At 36.3% G+C, this 10,434-nt stretch overlaps 1 pseudogene; it reads right to left on the bottom strand.

Moving 5' to 3' along the window:
* Positions 1–8,035: 8,035 nt before the first annotated feature.
* LOC100783424 (probable DNA-3-methyladenine glycosylase 2) lies at positions 8,036–8,700 on the bottom strand (annotated as a pseudogene).
* Positions 8,701–10,434: the final 1,734 nt, after the last annotated feature.

Here is a 10,434-nt window from a genome sequence, read left to right as displayed (position 1 = left end):
TTTTGTTATGTATTTTAATTTGTTCATTTATTTAAATTTATGTTGGTATTTAATTTTTAATTTTGTTATTTGTAGAGTATTTTAATTAGTATTTTAATTTTTGTTGTGTTAAATTTATGTATGTGTTTTAATTTTTAATTTTGTTATGTATTTTAATTTGGTCATCTATTTAAATTTATGTTGGTATTTAATTTTTAATTTTGTTATTTGTAGAGTATTTTAGTTAGTATTTTAAGTTTTGTTGTGTTAAATTTTTGTACGTGTTTTAATTTTTAATTTTGTTATGTATTTTAATTTGGTCATTTATTTAAATTTATGTAGGTATTGTCGTGTTATATATATATATATATATATATATATATATATATATATATATATATATATATATATATTGTTATTTGTTCAAATTGATGTATTTTGTTATTTATTCAGATTTTAATTATGTGATATGTATATTTAATTGATTTTTTGTAAGTGTAGTTAATTTTTTTAATGTAAAATTTTTGTTGTCAATTTTTTGTATTATATTTTATTTTACAGTATCAATGGCATTCTCGTCGTCATGCTCATCTAGTATACAAATTAACCGTGCATTCTTATTTATATAGAGAGATGTGCAGTGCCACCGATTACAAAATTAAATTAATCGGAGGTATGTACATCTTAATCCAAATGTAGGCATGAGAACGATGCACGACTTTGGCTCCAAAGATGACTCCTCCCGTAATAGAAAATAAACCACTCGGACAAAGGTTAGTTGTTTTAAAAATAAGATTTCATTTAAAAATAATTAATAATGTAACGCGTCACTACTAATTATTTCATATTTTTTTTGTAAGTGGTTGCGATGTGGAAACCAGCATATTAGCAATGATGATCTGTCGTTGCAAATTGGATATCATAAAACGACATGAGGTAAGAAGATCGTTATGTATTCGTTAAATAATAAATAAAATGTCATGTTTAAGTGAAAATTAACAACTGTGTTATTGTATGCAGTTTCTGTGGGAGCCTTACACAACAACTGTTATGTCGGCGTTGCCTCAAATTTGTTTGGTTGGTAGTGTAGCGTGGTGCGCAGTGGTGCCACTCATTTGTTTCCATGTTGTTGAGTGGCACCAACCCGATAGAGTGTTGCGGCAATTTGGAATGCAACAACCTATTCCCGAGTGTCCTTCGCAACCACTGAATATCCATGGGCTAACGCTGAAAGGCAAACAAGATGAAAATTGGTTCCAGCTATTGGCCCCAATGATCAATCAATGGAACAATCAAGCTGAGTTTAGGGTCGACGTTTATCCTCGACAGGAGGACCTATTGAGTTTTAACTCCGATTACATGGTCTGGTATAGGCGAAAAACAAAAATGTTTGTCGACCCAAAGAATGCAAACACAGCTACATTGGTATTTATTTCTTTTATAATATTTAACTTCAATTTAATTTTTAAAGCATCAACATTAATTTCCTGAAGCTAATTATTGCAAGCTGAAGTTGCGGAGACATTACAATATATGGTGTCACCACAAGAGAGGAACACATGGACAGTTGATGATCTCGTGCCTTATATGGAGAAGATAACGATTTTATCCGAAGAGCAAGAGAGGATCACTGAGCCTGTGGCACATGGTCCAGCATCAGAGCGTCGATTTCCACCACAACAGTTTCACATGCTTCAGTCAAGTGTTGAAACTCGGGGTTTTGACAGACGAAGGGAGGTTGTTGAATCGGAAGAATTTTCCCAACAAATGGAGCAGCATGGCCATGGAATGTATTACACGCCACCAACATTTTATAAGTATACTTCACTGATGTATCAGTATCCTTTCGAAGGTCATGACACTGATATGTCTGCAAGCGAACATTCGTTTGGTGGTGTTGCGAAAACACATCCTCATTTTTTATGGCCGACTAGGACCCCTTCACAGCAACATGATGCCCCAATGGCAACACCTAACGCCCCATTAGCTCCGCAATGGAATATACCCGGAGCAATACCTGATATGGGTGACTTATTAGGTGTTGATTTGCGTCACGAGTTCTCTGCTGAGGCTGAACAAGTAGAAGCGGGGAGACAACACGATAGAAGAAATCCTGATCGTCAAGCCCGAAGATGGGATTGATCATGTGGCACTTCTTCACGGCATCACGGACACCATAATGAATGATTTTGATGTCTCTGTTTAAATTTGTTGTCGTATGTTTGTAATTTGAATTCGACACTTAATTTATCGTATCTCATTTGTTAAGCCTTACTAATGGATACAATTTATGTCGCGCATCAAACTAGAATAATAAATAAAGTTTTTTTTAAAAACTAAACTAGACAAATGAAAATAAGTAATGGTACTAACTAATGGCGAACACCAATTTATCGTATCTCATTTATTTAGGGTTATGGTTTATGGTTAGGGTTTAGGGTTATGGTGTAGGGTTTCCGATTTAGGGTTATGATTTAGGGTATAGGGTTTGAGGTTTAGGGTTTATGGTTTACGGTTTAGGGTTTATGGTTTAGGATTTAGGGTTTAGGGTTTAAGGTTTGAGGTTTAGGGTTTATGGTTTTGTGTTTAGGGTTTACAGTTTCAGGTTTAGGGTTTGAGGTTTACGCTTTAGGGTTTAGGGTTTATGGTTTAGGGTATATGGTTTGAGGTTTAGTGTTTAGGGTTTATGGTTTAGGATTTAGGGTTTATGATTTAGGTTTTAGGGTTTATGGTGTAGGGTTTTAGGTTTAGGGTTTAGGGTTTAGGGTTTGAGGTGTAGAGTTTAGGGTGAAACTACAAAAGGCATTAAGAGACTGCTACATTCGAAAATAAGTAATGTTAAAGATATAACTAAACTACACAAACCAAAATATGTAATGTTTCTAACTAACGATTTCATTGAAGACCACAAAGTTAATACATTGAAGACAACTTCAACCAATACAAGTCACTCGTGTGGCATACATAAATCAATTAAATAAGCAACTCGCATGGTCAGATTGCATTGGACATCAACACCTGTTGTGCCCTTCTACTCCACATCTACTACATTTTTGTCGGTGCTCAGATGGTTCGAGCCAATCCATCTCATTCCTTATCCTTGTTGATTTTGGCCGACCTTTCACACGAATTGTAGTTGGGTCAGTGATTAGTGTCCATGCGTCATCAGAAGGAGGAATAGCCGCTTCATTCCCAAGAGGCCACCATTGTGCGGAGTAAGCTTTTAAGATGTGCTTATTTGTGTAAACAACATCTATATATTGGTAGTAGTTCATGCTCACGTAACCACAAGCTTCAATAATGTGTGAACATGGATAGTAAAGCACAGAATACCTTCCGCATTGACAATGATGACCATTCAAGTTAACTGCCCACTTTTGTCCACCATGTTGCGTTATAGGGTTGAAGGTCTCCTCTACTTCAAACCTTATGGAGTGGATATCATACACACGAGCGATGTGCGAACAAGCTTGTTCTTGATTTTTTCTAAGTTCTTTAACAAGCTTTGAATAATATACTTGTCCTTCATTTAACTGTCTTTGGGCTTGGTGGCCACGATCATCAAAGTACTTTCGACACCTATTGTATGTTGATTTGACCAACGCTGTTATGGGAATGTTGCGACAATCCTTCAAAACCTTACTGATACATTCTGAGAGGTTGGTTGTCATGTGACCATATCGACGTCCTTCTCTATCAAAAGCCATCGTCCATTTTTCCTTTGAAATGCGATCAATCCATGTTGCTATGGCTGGACTCAGCTGACAAAATATTTCTAAATTTTGATAAAAAAATGTGTTGGCAAGGAGTGTAGGCTGCATAAAATTAGTTATGAATAACAATTTTAAGTATATATGAAACTTAAATTAACGTGACCATCAAATATGAAATCTTACCCAATTTCTTCAACATTTCTTTTTGTTTGGCATTATTGAATTTGCGATTGAAATTGTTTGCTATGTGTCGGATGCAGTAAACATGATAACCGTGGAGAGGTTGCCAACCAAGTGCTTCGTTAGCCACAACAGACTTTATACTTGCGTGACGATCAGATATGAGACAAATACCATTTTTATCTGTGACGTGTTCACGCAAGTGTGCCAAAAACCATGACCACGTTGTCAACGTCTCACCTTTGACCACGACGAATGCTAAAGGAAGGACACCACCATTTCCATCTTGTGATGTGGCCATTAAGAGGGTCCCACGGTATTTTTCATACAAGTGTGTGCCGTCAACTTGTATGATTGGCTTACAATACTGGAAAACCTCTTTACATTGACCAAAAGTCCAAAACACTCTATGAAACCAACGGTGTTTGCGACTAACCGTATTCCCAATAATAAAATCATCATGTAGTATTTCCAGAAGAATGATTTTGCATGTGTATTAGTCACGACGACAGTTTCACATATGACTCTTCCCAATCGCCATATTCTATTGCAATGGCTTTTTGTTTCCCCAACCAAGCTTTTTTGTACGACACCTTGTACGCAAATTCACTGTTAATCCTCTCTTGAATCAAAGAAACTTTTATTGATGGATTTTCTCTGATCATGCCTGTCAATAGAATAACAAAATTTAAATGACAATTAATGCTAAAGAATAACATAATATGAACATAAAATACGTACCTACTACACAAGTGACAATTAAATATGAATCAAGCTTCTCGTGATCGTGGGTCATGGTCATATTGAGACATGTGTGTGGTCCACCCCATTGAGTGACTTTCCATGAATCAATTTTTTTAGATAAAATTGCCCTCATATAGAAAGGACAAGGACAATCTGCATTTTTATTCAAGCAACAAATGACATACTTGTTCGATTTGTTTTCAACCACTTTGAAACTTTGATGCACCTTCATCACATATTGTTTGACTGGATTCTTGACCGCATCTTTACTACCAAAATTCATGCCAACATATAATTCTTGGCCAACATTAAAACTCGATGGCATCTCCAAACCACAAATGTCCTCCTCATCAAGATGACTCCAGTTGAGATTATTATAATGCAAAGCATCATTCCAAAATGGATTTTGAATTCCTTGTACACCTATTAGTCCAAAAGAAATTCAAATCATACTTATTTAGCATTAAATACAATTGTCGTCAAATAATAAATGTATTGACGTATTTTTTTAGAGGAAATTATACCTTCTGCTGGGTGAACAATTCTTACTGGTTGAATCATGTCGGTGACTTCATCGTCTGTATCAGATATACCATCAATACTATCATCTTCGTCTAAAGACTCTTCCACGTATGAGTTAGACACAAGATAATCATCATCATCATCACCATGTAAATTGCTCACGTTTCTTGGCGGTTGCGCCTCATTATTAGATAAATTATTTCCACATGATGTAAGAGAATTTGCAGAATTAAACATAGAATCACCAGCCACATCATTTTCTATGTACAATTCCAGAACTGACATTTGATCTTGTTGTTGAAAACTTTCTATAGAACCACCAAGTGTCTCCCCTTGTACACCTTGCATCCCCACTTTGAACCAACATACTTGTACCCTTGTGATGTCATCTCCCCATAGAAATCATACTGACAACAACAGAAGGTACAAACCTCACATTTGAGAATGTTCTGATAGCACCATCATGGAGCTTCATCTTCACGCTTCCTATGCCTTCAACCTATATTTTTCCACCATTCTCTAACTTGAAATAACCAAATTCTCCACTAGTTTTCAAAGTATCAAACATTTTTCGATCTCTGCAAATATGCTTTGAGGCAACAGAATCCATCACCCCTTTTGTTTTAGCAACCTCATCATTTGTTGCCAAAAATACATCATCTTCATCTTCAACACTTTTTACTACGTTAGCTTAGGAGTTGGTGCCATTTTTGTTCATATCTCTTAATTTCTTCAAGTCCTCCTTCATTTGTTTGCACCTCACTTACACATGACCATTCTCACTGCAATAGAAACATTGTATGTACTCATATCTTGTTGCAAAAGTGGTTGTGCTTTTGATCTTCCTCTTGACCCTTCATGTCTTCTTGAATGATTGCTCCCTCACTCAGACTCCACCACAGCTATTGCATTATATTCATCATCAACATTTTCAGTTCTCATCATTTTCTCATTTTCTCTAAGAGCGACAGTCACCTCATCCAAATTCAAAGTTGATCTTCCTACAAGCAACGTTTGAACCAAAGCTTTGAATGACCTTGGTAGTGAGGCCAACAATAACAGCGCCTGCTCCTCATCGGAGAGTTTATTATCTGCATTCAACAATTGACTTACTAGCTGATTGAACTTGTTGATGTAGTCATGGAGATCTCCTCCTATCTCCATTTTGAGTTGATACAACTCTATCTTCATACAAAGGCAATTGGTTAGAGACTTTGATGCATAGATATTCTCGAGCTTCTCCCACAAGGCCTTCAGTGTTGTCTCCTTCAACATGTTGTGTTTTATCTCGGGAGCAAGGGCTAACCGAATCATGCTCACAGCTCTCCTTTGGATCTTAGTCCACTTGGTTTCATTTATAGAAGCCAACCTTTCATCTTCTAATGCGTGATCAAGACCTCACTGCACCAAAAGGTGTTGAATAATACTCTGCCAAATCATAAAATTTATTTTTCCATCAAACAACAGTATCTGACACCTTTGTATGCTCCTGGCCATAGCTCTGATACCACTGTTGGGTAATCAACGCTCTCACAAATAAAATTACTCACACACATAAAGGATCGTGAGAACACAACAAAAATTACGCTATAGAAAAATAATAACAAACACAAGAATTTAACATGGTTCGACACCTCTTGCTTACGTCCACAGACTCGTCTCAAAAAGTATTTCACTATCACAAAAATGATTACAAGATTGTAACCCACCCCAAATAATGTATCATTCTATAAACCCGAGTACCTCACTGAATGATAACAAAGTAAAAAAAATATAAAATGCAGCAAGAAATATTCAAAATGTCCTTACAATCTATGAAATAAATGTGTATGGCATTGTTCCAACACAAAGGATAACATTGAGAAGTATTTTTTGCTTCTTAGCATAAATAAAAAAAAAAAAAATAGATCAAGATTAAGAGAGTTAAAAAATATTGTAATCTTTTATCCAAAAGCTCACACATATATTACCTGAGAAGGATCAATTTCAAATAAATGGGCTTCTTTCTCTTTCGCTATCATCCGACTATAATTTATGTTATTCATTTGGTTTTTGTCATTTTATCTTGTTCAGGAAATCTATACACATAGAATTTATGATGTACTTGAGGCAAGGGTATCAATTAGTCTCACCATGCTTCAAAACCCAGGGTTATAAACACCAACACCATCAGCTGAGCAGATGTTGTCACCTTCGTTGTCACATAACACCTCCAATCATAGTGCAACCTTATTATGGTCAAAGAAAGAGGTGCGATCAGTTACAACATTTGTGAATAATTCATATCTAATAATTGACCAAGGACCAATATTTGAAGGAGTGTTAGGGCCACCAGCTTCAACTCCTAAAACAAGAATTCATAATATTTCAGTTATACTTAAAATTAAAAACAGTGAACTCCCTAAAACAAAACAAGTTTAACAACAAATCATCCATTTTTTTTTACATTTGAACATTGATAAAGTGCAATATAACAAATTTAAGGAATTCTATGCTTGTGAATCTAAACATGTAAGTTGCATAAAAAATCATAGTAAAAAAAGTCCTAGAGAAAACTTCTAGTGCTAGTTTTGTTATTTAAAGCTTAGAGAATATGAAAATGATCTATGTTTCTCCCAAGCTCAGTTCACAATCCCCCAGCTCCAGCATGATTAATTTCCTGTAGATGAAATTCCATAAACTGGTCATTTTCTGATGTTTGGATAAGAGCCATCATCAAATTGAATACAAAATTAAATGCACATTTCCATAATCCCAAATTCCATGTAGTTTATTCAATCACTCATAACCCGTGTTACAATAGATGATACATTACATACACAATATTGATAAAAATAAATTATTTCATATTTTATCTTCATACTTATCTTTTTCATAAACCATGCATAGCACGTTATCTATTGTTGATGCTGGTGATGGTGCTACTGTTGTTGCAAACCAACACAAATCACTACCACCACAACACTCGAAGGAGTTCCTTTGGCTTTAACTAATCTCCACATATACCATGAAGTAATAGACTCATAAGGCCTACACTTGTCCCATAACTAGTCCATCTACGAGGGACATGACAAGTCCTCGAGGTTGTAGAGAAGCTAAACCCCCTTCCTGACCCCAAGGTAATGGGGAGAACATTAGGTCTGTGGAGTGAGAAAATCATGAACATGTGAACAAAACAAGACCCAATGCCATTGACTATGGTAAGCATGATGAAGAGCAACTTGCCATCCATGTTCAGAATGGCAGAATCAAAGAGTATCTTGTTCTGGCACTTCCTGGGCAAATCGTGAAGGTATCTGGCCTTCCGCCCTGAAACTCCAATCTGTCGAAGTTGTTGGGGAGTTAGGGCAAGAACTATTTTGGGAACGATGTCATTTTCACCGCCATAGAGGGCAATGAAGCGCGTCTAGATGGAGGTGTCGACTTTGTGCATGAGTTGCCGGTACAAGATGTTGCAAGTTAGGGCAAGGAAGGGACGGTGAGGCTTTATGGTGGGTGGCCTATGACGATGATAGTGAGGCTTTGGGTTTGGCAACAAGGGTATCAGAGGGAGCTTGATCATGAAATGTGGAGAGATTCAAACCAAATTAGGGTTCACAACATTAAGAGAAAAATGAGGCAGCAAGTGGGCAAAAGATCATGTGTTTTAGAAAAATTGACTATCGATTTTTTAATAACCGGTGTCGAATAGTCAACTTAGAACTGACATGGACAAGGGGAATCAAATTGTTTAATTAAAACAAGGCATTGCGATGGTCCCTGCGGATGCTAACGCAATGTGATTTCTGCCCAGTGCTCTAAATGTCAAAGTGAAAAAATTCAACCAAGTGCGATTAAACGGCGAGAGTAACTATGACTCTCTTAAGGTAGCCAAATGCCTCGTCATCTAATTAGTGACGTGCATGAATGGATCAACAAGATTTCCACTGTCCCTGCCTACTATCCAGTGAAACCATAGCCAAGGGAACGGGCTTGGCAGAATCAGTGGGAAAAGAAGATCCTGTTGAGCTTGACTCTAGTTCGACTTTGTGAAATGACTTGAGAAGTTTAGGATATGTAGGAGCTGGAAACAACGAAAGTGAAATACCACTACTTTTAATGTTATTTTACTTATTCCGTGAATCGGAAGCGAGGCACTGCCCCTCTTTTTGGACCCAGGGTCTTCTTCACTCGATTGATCCGGGCGGAAGACATTGTCATGTAGGGAGTTTAGCTGGGGTGGTACCTCTGTTAAAAGATAATGCAAGTATCCTAAGATGAGCTCAACGAGAACAAAAATCTCGTGTGGAACAAAAGGATAAAAGCTCGTTTGATTATGATTTCCAATATGAATGTGAATTGTGAAAGCATGGCCTATCGATCCTTTAGTCCTTCGAAATTTGAAGTTAGACGTGTCAAGTTACCACAGGGATAAATGGCTTGTGGCATCCAAGTGTTCATAGTGACATTGCTTTTTGATCCTTCGGTGTTGGCTCTTCCTATCATTGTGAAGCAGAATTTTCCAAGTGTTGGATTGTTCACCCACTAATCAATTTTAATCAAAATCGATGTTAAGAGATATACACAACATCGATTTTTACAAAACTGATGTTAACAAAGTCCTTTTATTTACAAAAATGTCATCGTACTTTTCTTAGCATCAATTTTCATAGAACCGATGTTAAAAGAATATTTTAGTAGTGACTGTAACCTATCATTAGTCGATATGGATCAACACATACCCCTCATGCTAAGGATTGGACATCTCAAATGTGAAGTTTGCAGGATTAGACATTTGGGGTGGTTGGATAACAATTTGATAGCATGTGACCAATAGGCCCAACAACAATCACTAGGATACACTCTTATATCATCTTATAATTTGGATTTGGATCTAACTTAACCTTACAAAATCAACTTGTAAGGTGAGAGTTGTTCCCATTTATATATTTAAATTTGACCATCTCACTAGTCGTTATTAGATCTTCAACAATAGTGACTCTTAGTTTCAATCAATATAATGACTAACATGACATCACTTATGTTGAACTAATGGCCATTCTTAAAAGGGCTTTAGTTTTTGAATTCAAGCTATAGGCAACTAACAACCTATTTGGACTCTGTCTACCATTCTTACACAATAAGATCAACGTCCTCCATAAGTATGTTGCTCTAATTAGAAAAACACAAGACATTCTCAATGCACATCTTCTTTTTTCACTGTGAGAAGGTAACTATGTCATTATCCTTCTAGCCAAGAAAGGTGTCACTTATATTCACTATTTGAAACTCTCATACAAACCTCCTCCCTATTTTT

Source organism: Glycine max, chromosome 16 (genome assembly GCF_000004515.6).
Source record: "Glycine max cultivar Williams 82 chromosome 16, Glycine_max_v4.0, whole genome shotgun sequence".
NCBI lineage: Eukaryota > Viridiplantae > Streptophyta > Magnoliopsida > Fabales > Fabaceae > Glycine > Glycine max.
The sequence above is the reverse complement of the archived record's forward strand: the minus strand, read 5'-3'. Positions and strand labels throughout refer to the sequence as shown.